At 46.0% G+C, this 17,485-nt stretch overlaps 1 protein-coding gene across 1 annotated transcript in view; it reads left to right on the forward strand.

Moving 5' to 3' along the window:
• Positions 1-1,114: 1,114 nt before the first annotated feature.
• MANEAL (mannosidase endo-alpha like) overlaps positions 1,115-17,485 on the forward strand; it is a 56,841-nt gene continuing 40,470 nt past the window's right edge. The window contains exon 1 of the mRNA XM_077295940.1: positions 1,115-1,400. The gene's annotated coding sequence lies outside the window, so the exon portion shown is untranslated. The remainder of the gene's footprint in view (positions 1,401-17,485) is intronic.

A 17,485-nucleotide genomic window follows, 5' to 3' on the forward strand; every position in this document is an offset into this window, starting at 1 on the left:
TCCCCTGCAACAACAAAATACTTCAAAATTCATATTTCAATGTTCTTAAATGTTGAATTATGTATAAAGGTTCATTACACCACTGCTTTATTGTAAGGATATAAAAAGATATGGCCCCACTGAAGCAAGGACAGGTCTACCATAGAAGTTTCCCATGCAGCTGCTTACAACGTTTCTCCTCCATACATACAATCCGGAAAAGTCAGTGGCTGGATGAAAGATGCAAGAGTCTGTCTGGATCCCAGAAACTCACTTAGCTTTTATGCACACACACTGATTACAAGCAAACAGGTCTCAGGTGAAGATGTTACCTTTAGTAGCCATTCAAAACCATTTGTGCATGTTATCAGGCCTAAAATCACCAGGGTGTGTGAACTTTTGATCAGAGTCATTTGGATGTTTTGGGTTGTCATTTTGATTTAAAAAGAGAAGCCACAGTAGTTTGACAATAAATGGCTTCACCCAACCACTAACCATAAGTGGAGAAAAAGTTTTAATTCATATTCTCTGAAAAAAGGCCAAGAAAGCAAAAATTCTGCCAGGGTATGTAAACTTTTGAGCACAACTGTAATATATGAGTTTCACTTTTTGTATTGAAGAACTGAAATAAATTAACTTTTTGATGATATTCTAACTTAGTGAGAAGCACTTGTATACTTGCAATGTACCAGCTCTTTCAATAAAATTCAAATTTTATTCACATTGATTAAAACATTTTTCAAAGCTCCTGAATATCTCCACCAGATACGCTAGCATCATGACCATTACATCACCACCACACACTAATACACTGGCACAATGCACGTTATACCACACCACATAGAGCTGCCTTCTGTTCACACTGCGGAGTGCTCACATCATGGGATGTGCCACTGGCTGAATGCAGGGGAGTGTACGAGTGCATTCTGTATAATAGCTCCATCCTTTCCTTTATAACATTATATACCATAAGATACATATTTTGCCCATAGTAATGTTCATCTTTACAATATGGAGTCACTAGAAATAACGTTTAGCCTGTCTGCATAACATGTGCACCTGTTGTAGCACCCCCGTATGAGTGATGGTAAGCCCCTGCCATTTTCTAATGAAAGCATTGTGGAGGATGGACACAGGATGAAAAGCCGGGGATGTGTGGAAGAGCAGGAGGCATGATGTCGGCTGTGAGGATGCTGTGTGCTGCCGCCTCCTCCTGACACACCGACCTGTATACTACACTGCATGGCGACAGTCATTACAGGAGGGGGACACACGAGCCTTCAGTACGGCAGCACCACCACGGCTGGCATGCTGCTGCCCCCCTCATTGTAAGCCTGGGCTGGACACAATGAGCACCACCTGCATCCTGCAGCCCTTGGGGGATTGGATCAGTAGTAGTCATATCCTCACCAATCTGTAAGGTAGGTAAAGTGCACACGACCCAGATATATGGTGTAGGCATGGGATATACAGCCCCAGATATATGGTGTAGGCATGAGATATACAGCCCCAGATATATGGTGTAGGCATGGGATATACAAACCCAGATATATGGTGTAGGCATGAGATATACAGCCCCAGATATATGGTGTAGGCATGGGATATACAAACCCAGATATATGGTGTAGGCATGGGATATACAGCCCAAGATATATGGTGTAGGCATGGGATATACAAACCCAGATACATGGTGTAGGCATGGGATATACAGCCCCAGATATATGGTGTAGGTATGGGATATACAGCCACAGATATATGGTGTAGGTATAGGATATACAGCCCCAGATATATGGTGTAGGTATGGTATATACAACCCGAGATATATGGTGTAGGCATGGGATATACAGCCCCAGATATATGGTGTAGGCATGGGATATACAGCCCCAGATATATGGTGTAGGTATGGGATATACAGCCCAAGATATATGGTGTAGGCATGGGATATACAAGCCCAGATACATGGTGTAGGCATGGGATATACAGCCCCAGATATATGGTGTAGGTACGGGATATACAGCCACAGATATATGGTGTAGGTATAGGATATACAGCCCCAGATATATGGTGTAGGTATGGTATATACAACCCGAGATATATGGTGTAGGCATGGGATATACAGCCCCAGATATATGGTGTAGGCATGGGATATACAGCCCCAGATATATGGTGTAGGTATGGGATATACAGCCCAAGATATATGGTGTAGGCATGGGATATACAAGCCCAGATATATGGTGTAGGCATGGGATATACAGCCCCAGATATATGTATATGGTGTAGGTATGGGATATACAGCCACAGATAAAGGTTGTAGGTATAGGATATACAGCCCCAGATATATGGTGTAGGTATGGTATATACAACCCGAGATATATGGTGTAGGCATGGGATATACAGCCCCAGATATATGGTGTAGGCATGGGATATACAACCCCAGATATATGGTGTAGGTATGGGATATACAGCCCCAGATATATGGTGTAGGCATGGGATATACAACCCCAGATATATGGTGTAGGCAGGGCCGGCGTCAGCACCCGGCGTACCCGGGCAAGTGCCGGGGCCCTGGTGAGACAGGGGGGCCCATTCAGGGCCGGCATTAGGGACAGGCAGCTGCCAGTGCCTAGAGCCCTCGCTCCCCCAGGGGCCCTCAGCTAGCGGCACATCACGCAGCTGCAATGGGGCCCCTGTGAAGCAGGGGGGCTCGCCTGTCGCAAGCGCCAACTCCCCCGCCGCCGCTTTGAACTTTACCGCCGTCTGCCGGTAAAGTTCAAAGCAAATGATGTAGGAGAGAGCATCACCTGACGCTCCCTCTCCCATCATTCCCCACTCTGCCTCTGACACTGCCCCTGCGGGTGCGCGATGACATCATCGCGCAATCGCTGTGTGTCAGGCAGTGCAGCGGCAGCCGCCGAGACCAGAGCAGGGAGGGAGCAGAGCGGCGCGGAAACGTTGAGAGGTGAGGAGTGTTTTGTTATTTTTTGTAACTATAACAGTGAGTACTGGACTATGGGGCCATTCTTGGGGGAGGGGGGCTGTGCTGTATACTACATGTCTGTGCTATATACTACATGGCTGTTCTATATACTACATGGCTGTGCTATATACTACATGGCTGTTCTATATACTACACGGCTGTGCTATATACTACATGGGCCGTATTATATACTATGTGGGCTGTTATATGCTACGTGGGCTGTGCTACATGGCTGTTCTATATGTTCTATATACTATGTGGGCTGTGCTATATAATATGTGGCTGTGCTATATGCTATATGGGCTGTTATATGCTACGTGGGCTGTGCTATATACTATATGGCTGTTCTATATACTACGTGGGCTGTGTTATATAATATGTTGCTGTGCTATATACTACATGGCTGTGTAATATGCTACGTGACTGTGCTATATACTACGTGGGCTGTGTTATATACTACATGGCTGTGTTATATGCGATCATGAATCGTGGTATGTGTTAAAGGGGGGGCCCACTGAGACTCTTTCGCCCGGGGTCCTCAAAAACCTGGAGCCGGCCCTGGGTGTAGGTATGGGATATACAGCCCCAGATATATGGTGTAGGCATGGGATATACAACCCCAGATATATGGTGTAGGTATGGGATATACAGCCCCAGATATATGGTGTAGGTATGGTATATATGGAGCGCCCCCACTGCCGCAGGGCCGAGGGGTACCCGGTACCGGGCCTCTCTGTCTCGGTTCTGGGAGTGTCACGGTGGCTAGACCCGGTCCGTGCCCCTGCTGAGGGGCGTCCAGTGAAAGTTGTGAGTGATGGTGGTGTGGTGCAGGTCGCAATGAATAACGAGGACACCAGGTTGCAGTCTCTTTACCTCTTTACTGAAGGCTTCAGGATCCTCAATCCGGAATACGGTTAACAGGGCTGTCTGAGACCGGCCGGTCCGATGGCACCTCCAGAGTTCCCTTTGGAGGTGGAAATCTGTGCCTACCTTCTAGCGCTTGTGTGTTGTAGTCCTTCCCTGCTTAACACCATGGGATAGTCCTCACAACTGTTGTGTCTGTTTCTGAAGTTCCCTCACAACTGATTCTGAAGTTCTTCTCCGTCCCCCAGATGATATGGCTAGGACGCACCCGTATGACGGGTAGGCCTGGAGGTCTTCCGGGACCCTAGAGTCGCCCCTCTCCAACTGTTGCCCCCTATGTCTGCTTAGGTGATTTGGGTCAGACAGCCCGCCTATAACTGACTGTCCTGCCGTAGGTTTGAAGTAAGGCCTGGAGCTCAATACTTCCTCGGCGTTTCCGGCCACCGGCTACGCGCCTCAGTAGGATGTTGCCTCGGTCTTACAGCACGGCTCCTACTGGCATTATCTCCTTGTTGCGTTGATCTCGTTTCTCACTCTTCACAATAAACCTCGCTTCTTGTCCTTTCTTGGGGTACCGCCGCAATGAAGTGCAGGCGCGGTCCCGTAACGTTCTTTCTGTTCGCTAGGCCTCTGTCAGGATCCCACCCCTGACAGGGACCCCCCTGAATCTTCCCCCTGCAACACCCTCTGCCACAGGATGTTGCCTGGTTCCAACCCAGTCAGCTTTCTGTCTCACTTCCTATCTAACCCCCAGTTTTACCAGATTGTGAGGAGTGGCCTAATACATAGTACCCTTAGCTCCCCCTGGAGGCCAAACTGTGAAGTGTATTGGTGTCTGTGATACCTGGTCAGGTGAACTCCTTCAGTGCCATCAGACGTACCAACACCCCCCTTAGCGGCGGAGCATCAATACTGCAACGACCAGGACTCTTGGGCGCTGCACTCCCCCCCGGTTAAATCCAGTACTCCTGGATTGGGAAGAAAACAACAATACATGTCAGCAAAAAGACATACAATTTTTGAAATGCAATAACAAGTAAATTTTGAACAGAGCTTCCCTTTATGGGAGGTGAGGACACTTGAATGTTACAAACATGGTTAAATATTTTAAATAACATACTATAAATAACTTCTATTACCTAACCGGGTACTCTACTTAGTGCAACTTCTGAATAATAATTTAACTTTGGCTCTAAGGACATATAAGCTGAATCCACTAAAGGCTTACTATAAAACACTATAAGGCTAATCAACTTTTCTTCATTTTCCAACTTTACATTCACAGGACCGCCTGTCTATCTGCCCCAGGCCTACTGCCTCTCGCTCTGTTGCAGGACCGCCCCATTCCTCATCCGGGCCTACTGCCTTTCTGCTACTATACACAGTATAGAACTTATCAACCTTCTCTCAGTTCAAGATCACCGAGCCATCTCTGTATGGCTCCCAGGAGGACTCACCGACTAACCCCGTACGGGTTGTAGCAGCAGAAAGACACATAGAAAGACGAACAGTGAACTATATACAGTTTGTAAAGCATTTATGCTTACTCAGGTTCTGGCTGAGCAGGAGGCGGCCTCCTTCCGGGCCTCACCTGGCAGACGGGTCGTGGTGGCATGACAAGGATCGGTCCTGGCCTCAGCAACGACAGGATTCCTCTTTGGGACACCCTCCTCAACCGGGAGCGACCACGACTCATAGATACGCAGTGGGTCTGGATTTCCTGGCGTTCCGCGGGGGCAGGTTCCGTTGCCTTCTCCGCAGGGGATTCGTCCTCTGACGTTCCGGCAGCGGCCTGGAGGGCGACGCACCGCTGGACACCCCGAGCCATCCAGCCGGCCTCCCTCTTCCACCTTGTGTAGGTTACCGCATCTCCGGGCTCCAGGCCGCGATCGTACCTTCCTCCACAGGACTCCACTTCCTTCCGGTCAACACGGACCTGCAGTGGTTCTCCAATTTCTTGGATAACTCCCCTCCCTTCCCGGGAGTTGAAGAACACCACCACACCCCAGTGTGACGGCGGGGCCTCCTCAACGCCCGTGCGGGGCCTCCTCAACGCCCGTCAGGTCGACCTGGGCCGCAGGTTGGGGTCTGTTCCGCCACGCCGCCATCAGGCGCCGCAGGTGTTCTGCCTCCGGCAGGATCGTCAGTCCCTGTGCCTGCAGCTCACATTCTGCCGCAGCCGGGATGGAGGAAGCAGGGGACACCGGCGATAGGCGAACCTCCGTAGGCTGGCCCAGCCGAGCGGTCACACGAGCATCGGCCTCCCGGCGGCGTGCTACCTGCCGGGCCTCAGCTGCGGCCACACACTCCTCAGACGGCGGCCAGTTGGGTCTGCCCGGCGGTAACTCCGTGAGGGCCAGTCCCTGTAACAATGGCGAGTCTGGGGCTGTGACGGGTAGTGCAGCCTCATGCTGGGTCGGATCGTCCCCATGCGGTGCTTCCGATGTCGCCATCTTTGCCTCCTCCTCGGTATCTTCTTCCCGCGCTCTCTTTCGTGGGCGGCCCTGTCTCCATGGTCTCCACCCTCCAAAGAGGATGAGAAGGCGGACCTCAGCTGCTGACGGGCACGTCCTCAGGATACAGAGATATTTGGACTGGGCGGCCATTGCCTTTCGCACCCTTCAGTTTAGCTGCGCCCACTCCACGCCCTTCTTCTTCTCCTGCGCTCTCCGTAGCGCTGTAATGGCGGTGGTTTTGGCGGCAAGTGGCAATACACAGTCTGCTGTGGTTTCCCATCCTGCATCAGCCGCAGTGGAGCCTGCTCCGCGGAGACGTCGGTCCCAGCGTCTCGCTCAGCCTGATACTGTGCAAAGTGTTACTGCTGCCTTTCCAGGCTCTGCTTTTGTAGCCAGCACTGGTCAACGGCGAGCAGGCTTTTGTGGGACTAAGTCCTGCTTTGCACACACTGAGCATGCCCACGGGAGGACCTCTCATTGGAGGTCGGGTGTCACACGCTCAGGTCCTGTAGCAGCTCCAATTGGACCACTAGGAAGGTCCTTGTCTGCTGCAGCTATATAAGGTTCGCATGGCCGCACAGCCATGCGCTAGTATCAACCTATGTTATGAGCTTTGCTACTTGGTGGTCATGTCTGCATGTGGTCAGGGTTGGCTGAAATAAGCCCCTAGAATACTGGCACCTCCGGTGAGGAGTTTTGTATGCTTGGATTCTGGGCCCGGCTGAAATAAGCCCCTAGAATACCGGCACCTCCGGTGAGGAGTTGTTTGTGTGCTATGCTGTCTGCATGACCACTCTTTGCTTTGATCAGTTAGGTAGCTGTGATCCTCTGTGAGGTTAACAGGGCACAGCGTTTTCATATCTTTGCGATTCTGTGAAGTTAACAGAGTTCGCTTATAATACCATATAGTGCCGCCAATTACTTTGCAGCAGATATCTCGGCACGGTGGACCCCGGGCTGCGAACGCACCTTGTTGTTTCCTTCCTATTCTCGGTGCGTTCCGCTAGCCCTAACACCAGATATATGATGTAGTTATGGGATATACAGCCCCAGATATATGGTGTGGGTATGGGATATAAAACCTGATATATGGTGTAGGTATGGGATATACAGCCCCAGATATAGGGTGTAGGTATGGGACATACAGCCCCAGATATAGGGTGTAGGTATGGGACATACAGCCCCAGATATATGGTGTAGGTATAGAATATACAATTCCAGATATATGGTGTAGGTGTAGGATGTACGATCACAGATATATGGTGTAGTTATGGGCTATACAGCCCCAGATATATGGTGTAGGTATGGGAGATACAGTCCCAGATATAGGGTGTAGGTATGGGACATACAGCCCCAGATATATGGTGTAGGTATAGAATATACAACCCCAGATATATAGTGTAGGTGTAGGAGGTACAACCACAGATATATGGTGTAGGTATGGGATATACAGCCCCAGATAGCAGCCACATCACCCTCCCACAACATCACAAAGTCCTGATACCGTACTCATAATGGACTCAAATGGGAAATACCTGAATAAACGACGGCTATTCCCAGGGAAAAGGGTCAATAAAATCCGCTGTGCAACTATTGAGCAGGTGACAGTGGTCATCAATAATCCACGGTTTACCAACCCAAGCCATATCATTATACACACAGGCACAATCTGCCAGACCAGCACTAGCAGATCTCAGGACAACTGGCCCAACTAGTACCGACGGCAAAACTAAAATTCTCTGAGAGCAAAATCATTCTGTCATCTCTGCTCCCAAGAAAGGATATATCCAGCCACACCATCCAGAACATCAACATAGAACCAAGCCTCAAGTATGAAATCTGTGCCAGGAGTGACTCTGGCACAACACCCCTCCATAAATCAACATCACCTCTATGATAGCAAGCACCTAACAAACTAGGGTTCAGCCTTCTGGCCAAAGAGCTGAAGGACATTGTACTAAACAGGGACCCTAGGCCTGGATCCAACCCCAACCAGAATCCCATGGAAAGACCCTCAACAATGAAAAGGCAGGAAACCACAACTATATCTAAGGAAGCTGGAAACAAACACCATCACCCAAAATCGGACCATCATAGGAGAAGACCACCATGAAAGAGACCACCGACCCCACATAGAGACATACAAAACAGAGGCATCCAGAGCAGAGATATGCAGAGCAGAGATATGGAAGAGATAAAGACTCTGCTCAGCATATTGTGCAGGAAACTAAGGTGACTGGATGGAACCAACATCATTAATAAACCAGTCAGAGATCCGAGGTGTCCTACAGGGCCACACTCATTATAAGGTATACACACACAAGTGATATAGAAAAATTACTTCACTTAAAATTAGCAGCTGGAACATCCAAGGCCTGAACACCTCAGCCTTTGGATGTAAAACAAATGACCCAGATTTTATACAAAGACTGAAAAACATAGACATTCAGATTCTCCTAGAAACATGGACATGGGCTGAAAACGAATCCCTGGTGCCCATCGGATACATGTGAAATCTGTGTCCCTGCCCTGAATAATAAAAACATTAAACCTGCCCGCTGCTCAGGAGGAATAACCGATGAAGAGAGGAGACAACAGTCCCAGATATATGGTGTAGGTACGGGATATACAGCCCCAGATATATGATGTAGGTATGGGATATACAACCCCAGATATATGGTGTAGGTATGGGATATACAGTCCCAGATATATGGCGTAGGTACAGGATATAAAACCCCAGATATATGGTGTAGATATGGGATATACAGCCACAGATATATGGTGTAGGTACAGGATATACAGCCACAGATATATGGTGTAGGTACGGGATATACAGGCACAGATATATGGTGTAGGTACGGGATATACAGCCACAGATATATGGTGTAGGTATGGGATATACAGCCCCAGATATATGGTGTAGATATGGGATATACAACCCCAGATATATGGTGTAGATATGGGATATACAGCCACAGATATATGGTGTAGGTACGGGATATACAGCCACAGATATATGGTGTAGGTACAGGATATACAGCCACAGATATATGGTGTAGGTACGGGATATACAGCCCCAGATATATGGTGTAGGTATGGGATATACAGCCACAGATATATGGTGTAGGTACAGGATATACAGCCACAGATATATGGTGTAGGTACGGGATATACAGCCACAGATATATGGTGTAGGTACGGGATATACAGCCACAGATATATGATATAGGTATGGGATATACATCCACAGATATATGGTGTAGGTACGGGATATACAGCCACAGATATATGATATAGGTATGGGATATACAGCCACAGATATATAGGGTAGGTATGGGATATACAGCCACAGATATATGGGGTAGGTACGGGATATACAGCCACAGATATATGGTGTAGGTGTAGGATGTACGACCATAGATATATCCCGTAGGGATAGGATGTATGACCACAGATATATGGTGTAGGTGTAGGATGTACGACAACCGATATATGGTGTAGGTGTAGGATGTATGACCACAGTTATATGGCATAGGTATAGGCTGTAAGACCATAGATATAATAGGTATAGCAAGTACGACCACAGATAGATAGGATAGGTATAGCATGTACGACATAAGTATAGAATATGCGACCCCAGATATTTGACATCGGCCAAGATCACACTACATAATGTTTAAACAGGTAAAAAAATTCAATTTTGAGGAATATTTTAAACCAAGGTGGAGTATAGAACTTGCGGTATTTCAGATTTATAGCATATAGGTATACAAAATGCTAAGATCTCACAATGCAGGAGACATAACTTTATCTATAACAATATTTCCAACTATGAATGGAGTTAAAGGGGTTGATAAGAGAAAGTTCCTGCTGATAGGTGACTTGCTTTTTACCGTAATAAGTGTTGACTGCTGGGACCAGCACCAATTGGCAGAATTGTATCCCTGTTAGGATGGTGCAGTTGTGCGCATGATCAGTCTGCAGTCTACTCTTTCCCTATGGGGCTACCTTTGGCTTTTTCCAGTAGTTGCACCATTTTGTAATGGGGATAAAAGTTTCCCTGTTCTGCCGATCGGTGTAGGTCTTAGTGGTCTGCTTCTCCTGTATGTGTAGCTGCCATCCTCAGTGAGATACAGTGTACTAACATATACATAAACAATGCATCAACACATTGCAATTAACCCCTTAAAGGGAATCTGCCATTAGGATTTTGCTCAGAAAACTACAGACACTGTCAGATTGGCACCATTATACTGATTAAAATGATACCTTGGGTGATGAAATCCATCTTGTGGTTGTTATTTAATCTTTATTTTCAGTTTTTAGTTAATGATATGCCTGTGCCCCGAAACGGCCTAGTTTACATAATGAATACCTGTACATACTAAAAAAAAAAAAACTCTTGCAGGCAGGTGCCAGCCGTGGCACCTCCTCTGCAGCAAAATCAAAGGTGCCTGCGCAGTAGCAACTATCGGTGTGTGTAGAGTTGATCCGATAGCTGCTATTGCACAGGCGCCAACAGCGCCGTCTTGGAGGAGGACTTTTTTGGTTCTCTAGCAAGATGGTGCAGCAGTGCAATTACAGATATCGGATCACCTCTATATACACCGATAACTGCTACTGTGCAGGCACGGTGGGCGCCATTTTCAGATGGATTTTTTTTTCTAGCTGAATAACATCAAGAACATGTATTATTGGGACATGAAACATGCAATTATGCTGCAGCGCAGGGGCCACGGCCGGCACCTGCCTGCTGAAGTTTTTTTTTTAATATGTACAGATATTCTTTTTGTAAACTAGGGGGAAGGATACTGAGGGATCAGTGACCTGTCAGCTCTCTTCAGTATGAATAGCTAAGCAGAGCACCACATGAAGACCCCTCACAGGCCGCCACGAGCATATCAGTAATTAAAAACTGAAATTAAAAATTAAACAGCAACCACAAGACAGATTTCATCAACCAAGGTATGATTATAAGGCCGGGGTCACACTTGCGAGTACAATGAGAGAATCTCGCACGAGTCTCTCGCATCACTACCCTTCACTGCCACCGGCACTCGAGACCAGAGCGTGCGGCTGCATGTATTTCTTTGCTGCCAGAACTTGATGTGAGAGACTTGTGCGAGTTTCTCGCATTGAATTCGCAAGTGTGACCTCGTCCTTATCAGTATAACGGCGCCAACCTGACACTGTCTGTAGATTACTGTGCACAATCCTGCTGACAGGTTCCCTTTAAGGACCAGGGGGTTTTTGCATTTTCAGTTTTTGCTCCCCTCCTTCCCAGAGCCATAACTTTTTTATTTTTCCATCCATATGGCTATGGGACAAGTTGTACTTTTGAACGACCCGATTGGTTTTACCAAATCGTGTACTGGAAAACGGGAAGAAAATTCGAAGTGCAGTAAAATTTAAAAAAGTGCAATTCCACAATTTTTTTACTATGTTCACTAAATGCTAAAATTGACCTGCCATTATGATTCCCCAGGTAATTACGAGTTTGTAGATACCAAATATGTATAGGTTCTTTTTTCTTATTTAAGTAGTGAAACAATATCTAAAGATTATAAAATAAAAAAGTCGCCCTTTTTTTGAGACGCGTAGCGTCTCCATTTTTCAGGCTCTGGGTAAGGGCTTATTTTTTGCACACCAAGCTGACGTGTTTATTGACACCATTTTGGTGCAGATACGATGTTTTGATCGCCCATTATTGCATTTTATTGCAATGTTGCAGCAACCAAGAAAATGTAATTCTGGCATTTTGATTTTTGTTCTCGTTACGCTGTTTACTGATCTGATTAATTCTTGTTATATCTTGATCGATGGGGTGATTCTAAACGCGGTGATACCAAATATGTGTATTTTTTTGTTTTATTTTGAGTGGGGCAAAAGGAGGGTAATTTGAACTTTTATATTTTTTAAATATTTGTAAACACTTTTTTACTTGCTTTAATAGTCTCCATAGGAGACTAGAAGCTGCAATCTTCTGATCGCTTGCACTACACATAGCAGGCTACGTGTAACAAAAATGCTTACTTGCTATGAGCGCTGACAATCGGGCTTCTCACTAAATTAGAATATCATCAAAAAGTTAATTTATTTCAGTTCTTCAATACAAAAAGTGAAATTCATATATTATATAGAGTCATTACAAACAGAGTGATCTATTTCATGTGTTTATTTCTGTCAATGTTGATAATTATGTCTTACAGCCAATAAAAACCAAAAGTCATTATCTCACTAAATTAGAATACTTTATAATACCAGCTTGAAAAATGATTTAAAATCCAAAATGTTGGCCTACTGAAATGTATGGTCAGTGAATGCACTCAATACTTGGTCGGGGCTCCTTTTGCATCAATTACTGCATCAATATGGCGTGGCATGGAGACGATCAGCCCGTGGCACTGCTGAGGTGTTATGGAAGCCCAGGTTGCTTTGATAGCAGCCTTCAACTCATCTGCATTGTTGGGTCTGGTGTCTCTCCTCTTCCTCTTGACAATACCCCATAGATTCTCTATAGAGTTAACATAGTAACATAGTATTTAAAGTTGAAGGAAGACTTTAAGTCCATCTAGTTCAACCTATAGCCTAACATGTTGATCCAGAGGAAGGCAAAAAATCCATGCGGCAACACTAAGCTCCACAATGCGACACTGTAGCTCATGTCCTGGATATGTCTGTGTGTAGTGGTTCTTGAAGCAATGACTCCAGCAGCAGTCCACTCCTTGTGAATCTCCCCCAAATTTTTTAATGGCCTTTTCTTAACAATCCTTTCAACGCTGCGGTTATCCTGGTTGCTTGTGCTCCTTTTTCTACCACACTTTTTCCTTCCACTCAGCCTTCCATTAATATACTTGGATACAGCACTCCGTGAACAGCCAGCTTCTTTAGCAATGACCTTTTGTGGCTTACCTTCCTTGTGGAGTGTGTCAATGACTGCCTTCTGGACATCTGTCAAGTCAGCAGTCTTCCCCATGATTGTGGAACCTACTGAAACAGACTAAGGGACCTTTATAAATGCTTAGGAAGCCTTTGCAGGTGTTTGTGTTAATTATTCTAATTTACTGAGATAATGACTTTGGGGTTTTCATTGGCTGTAGCCATAATCATCAACATTAACAGAAATAAACAGTTGAAATAGATCACTCTGTTTGTAATGACTCTATATAATATGAGTTTCACTTTTTGTATTGAAGAACTGAAATAAATTAACTTTTTGATGATACTCTAATCTAGTGAGAAGCACCTGTAGTAGCTGAAGCCACCTGAAAAATGGTCAGGTCACTACTTTTAGAGGCTTCATAACTTTCGAAGACTGAAGAGGTTAAAATAAGTGAAAAAAGACTAAACATATGCACAGCAACTTGTTTTTACATTGCTGTACTTATGTTTATTATTTTTGCCATTTTATTACAGCTTTTTCAGGCAAAATCCAACTGAAAAATGATGCTGCGTGCACATACCCTGAGGCAGAGTTTGAGTGAGTAGTGGTCATGCTTGTGTACTACTCTTATTCAAACTTATAGTAACACAAAAACGGCTGAAGGTAATGAGACCCTTAGAACTCTATTGTTCAGTGGCATGTAAAAGTTTACACACCCCTGGTCAAAATTACTGTTAATGTGAACAGTTAAGCAAGTTGAAGATGAAATGATCTCTAATAGGCCTAATGTTATAGATGACACATTTCCTTTATATTTTAGTAAAAAAAAAATATATATATATATATATATATATATATATATATATATATATATATTCATCTTTTGGAACGTTGGAACAGTAATTTTATCAAAACTGCAGCAAGCAGTCCATTAAGTGACACAAGCTGGAATCAAGGTATCTGCCCCTACATCATGCTGCTTTCAGATGTGGTAGCAAGAACCTGATGTCAGATTCCCTTTAAGTGTAGAGCATATGGAGTAATACACTACGTTTGTTGTGTGAAATCCAGTCTCAATAAAAATAAATGGTTGGCATTAGCATGCATGCCCTGTTGGTTGGATGTGTAGAGGGCATAGAACTTCCAATGTTCTTTCCTGTAGAGGGCAGACTTGCAGATAGCAAAAACCTGATAACAGACTCACTTTAAGTAGCCTTATTGTGATTTTTACAAAGGGATTTGAAGTTATTGTAATTATGGAGTGCCTGACTGGCTGGAATAAACTGTTTACCATAGTGGACATTATTCTTTATGTAGAACATGACATACATGGGGACAGTACCGAGAATAGTAGTAATGTAATAGAAAAGTAAATGCTATGTATCAAGGTGATTATTGTGACATTATTATCTTAAAGAGCTATCCAAGTTTATAAAAGGCACGAGCTTTCCATAAGATACGTCTTCACTATTAGATCACTGGGGTCTGTCTCTCAGCATCCTCGCTGATTAACCGTTCAAAGGGCTGCGGCTCTGTTGATTTGTCACCGGGTTTTGATGTGTAATCTGAGAGCACCATGATGTAGGAGCAGAGTCCCTGATGTAGGAGCAGAGTCCCTGATGTAGGAGCAGAGTCCCTGATTTCAGGGATGTGTCACCTACTGGGCTGTGGTTTGCTGTAACAATACAATCAATGATTTATCTGCAGTCAGATTACATATCAAAAACCTGCTGACAGATTCCCTGCAAGGATAGTCCATGAATTTCAAAAACCTGGATATCCCCTTTTAGTTTCATAGAACAAATATATAGTTTTACCTTTAGCATAGCCTTTCTCTGCTCCACTTTGAACATTAAACAGTTCCAAAATGAGAAACCCATACTTTGAATGAAGTCCATGTATAGTTACATCAAAATGGCTAGTGTTAGCATATTTTTTAGTGATTAGTGTTTGTTCTGAAGGGACTCAATATCTTCATGAGCGCAACACTACCCAGCCTCCTGACTTCCTGAGGGGCAGTGTGCTCCTGAATGGTTGACTGTTCAGATCAGTGTTGTTGTTGTGAGCATGGCCTAAGCTGTACGTGCCCAATGTTACTTTGTAATGCAGCTTTGCCTCTGCATCATCGGAGGAGCCAATGATTGAAAGCAGGGATTATAAGCATAGTGCTCATTGCCTACAGACCGCTCATGGCTGATACACTGCAGCAGTCACCAGTAACATAGGCAATGAGCATTAGGCTGCCGTCACACTAGCAGTATTTGGTCAGTATTTTACATCAGTATGTGTAAGCCAAAACCAGGAGTGGAACAAATAGAGGAAAAGTATAATAGAAACATATGCACCACTTCTGTGTTATGATCCCAATGGCAGAGGATCTCTGATATTCCGGCAAGATAGCAAAAATATAAATACTGCTCTAGGGAGGTGGAAACTGGGCTAACCGCATACCTGATCCTAACACAAACAACTAAAAGTAGCCGGTGAACGTGCCTACGTTGGTTCTAGACGTCTCGAGCCAGCCGGAGAACTGACTACCCCTAGAGAGAAAAAATAAGACCTCACTTGCCTCCAGAGAAATTGAACCCCAAAGATATAGAAAGCCCCCAACAAATAATAACGGTGAGGCAAGAGGAAAGCACAAACGTAGAGATGAACTAGATTCAGCAAAGTGAGGCCCAATAATCTAAATAGCAGAAAATAGATAGTGGACTATGCGGTTAGCAGAAAACCCTACAAAAACATCCATGCTGAACATTCAAGAACCCCCACACCGACTGACGGTGTGGAGGGAGAATATCAGCCCCCTAGAGCTTCCAGCGAGTAAGAAAATCAAATGTAAAGCAAGCTGGACAAAAACACAAAATAATGCAAACGATCCAAATTGTACAAAACAGACTTAGCTTTTCTTGCATGAGGCAGACTGAAAGGAATCCGGAGGAGACCATATAGGTCTGGATACAACGATGCCAGGCAAGAGACTGAGTCCAGAGGAGACTTAAATAGGGAACACCCGCTGCTTAACGACACAGCTGGAGCTCAGGCCTGCAACAAGACATGCCTAACACAATACCGTTAGTGACCACCAGAGGGAGCCCAGAAACACAGTTCACAACACTTCTGCATTTATCACCCACTCCTGGTTTTGGCTTACACATACTGCATACCTCCCAACCATCCCGGATCCAGCGGGACTGTCCCGATTTTGACAGTCAGCCCTGCGATCCCGGGCGGGACATTAGTTGTCCCGCACTGGTTGGGAGGTGTGTATATCACCCGGTCAGCTCCCTGAGCCCCTGCACCCGCAGAGCAGCATATTGGCTGCTCTGTGCGCACAGGACCTGTGATGAAGTCACAGGATGGGAGGAGTCAGGGGGTCACATGATCGGGAGGACCTCCGTGTACAGGACTCTGCTGGTTGTCATGGCGCTGGAGGAAGGTAAGCGTATGTGTGAGGTCAGGAGGTGTTTACAGTGTGGATGTAGCAGAGCCGTGTGTGTACGAGGTGTATGGAGCGGAGCAGCGTGTGAAACGTGTATGGAGCGGAGTCATGTGTGTAAGAGGTGTACGGAGCGGAGCAGCATGTGAAAGGTGTATGGAGCAGAGTCGTGTGTGTAAGATGTGTACGGAGCGGAGCCACGTGTGTACGAGGTGTACAGAGAAGAGCCACGTGTGTACGAGTTGTGTGGAGCAGAGCCATGTGTGTACAAGGTATACGGATTGGAGCAGCGTGTGCAATGTGTATGGAGCGGAGCCGTGTGTGTACGAGGTGTACGGATCGGAGCAGAGTGTGTACGAGGTGTATGGAGCGGAGCCGTGTGTGTACGAGATGTATGGAGAGGAGCCGTGTGTGTATGAGGTGTACGGAGCAGAGCCGTGTGTGTATAAGGTGTATGGAGCTGAGCCGTGTGTGTACGAAGTGTACGGAGTGGAGCAGCGTGTGCAATGTGTATGGAGCGGAGCCGTGTGTGTACGAGGTGTATGGAACAGAGCCGTGTGTGTACGAGGTGTATGGAGCGGAGCCGTGTGTGTACGAGATGTATGGAGAGGAGCCGTGTGTGTATGAGGTGTACGGAGCGGAGCCGTGTGTGTATAAGGTGTATGGAGCGGAGCCGTGTGTGTACGAAGTGTACGGAGTGGAGGCGTGTGTGTATGAGGTGTACGGAGTGGAGCCGTGTGTGTACGAGGTGTATGGAGAGGAGCCGTGTGTATGAGGTGTACGGAGCGGAGCCGTGTGTGTACGAGGTGTACGGAGCGGAGCCGCATGTGCAAGGTGTATGGAGCGGAGTCGTGTGTGTATAAGGTGTATGGAGCGGAGTCGCATGT

This window comes from Ranitomeya variabilis, chromosome 3 (genome assembly GCF_051348905.1).
Source record: "Ranitomeya variabilis isolate aRanVar5 chromosome 3, aRanVar5.hap1, whole genome shotgun sequence".
In the NCBI taxonomy this organism is placed as follows: domain Eukaryota; kingdom Metazoa; phylum Chordata; class Amphibia; order Anura; family Dendrobatidae; genus Ranitomeya; species Ranitomeya variabilis.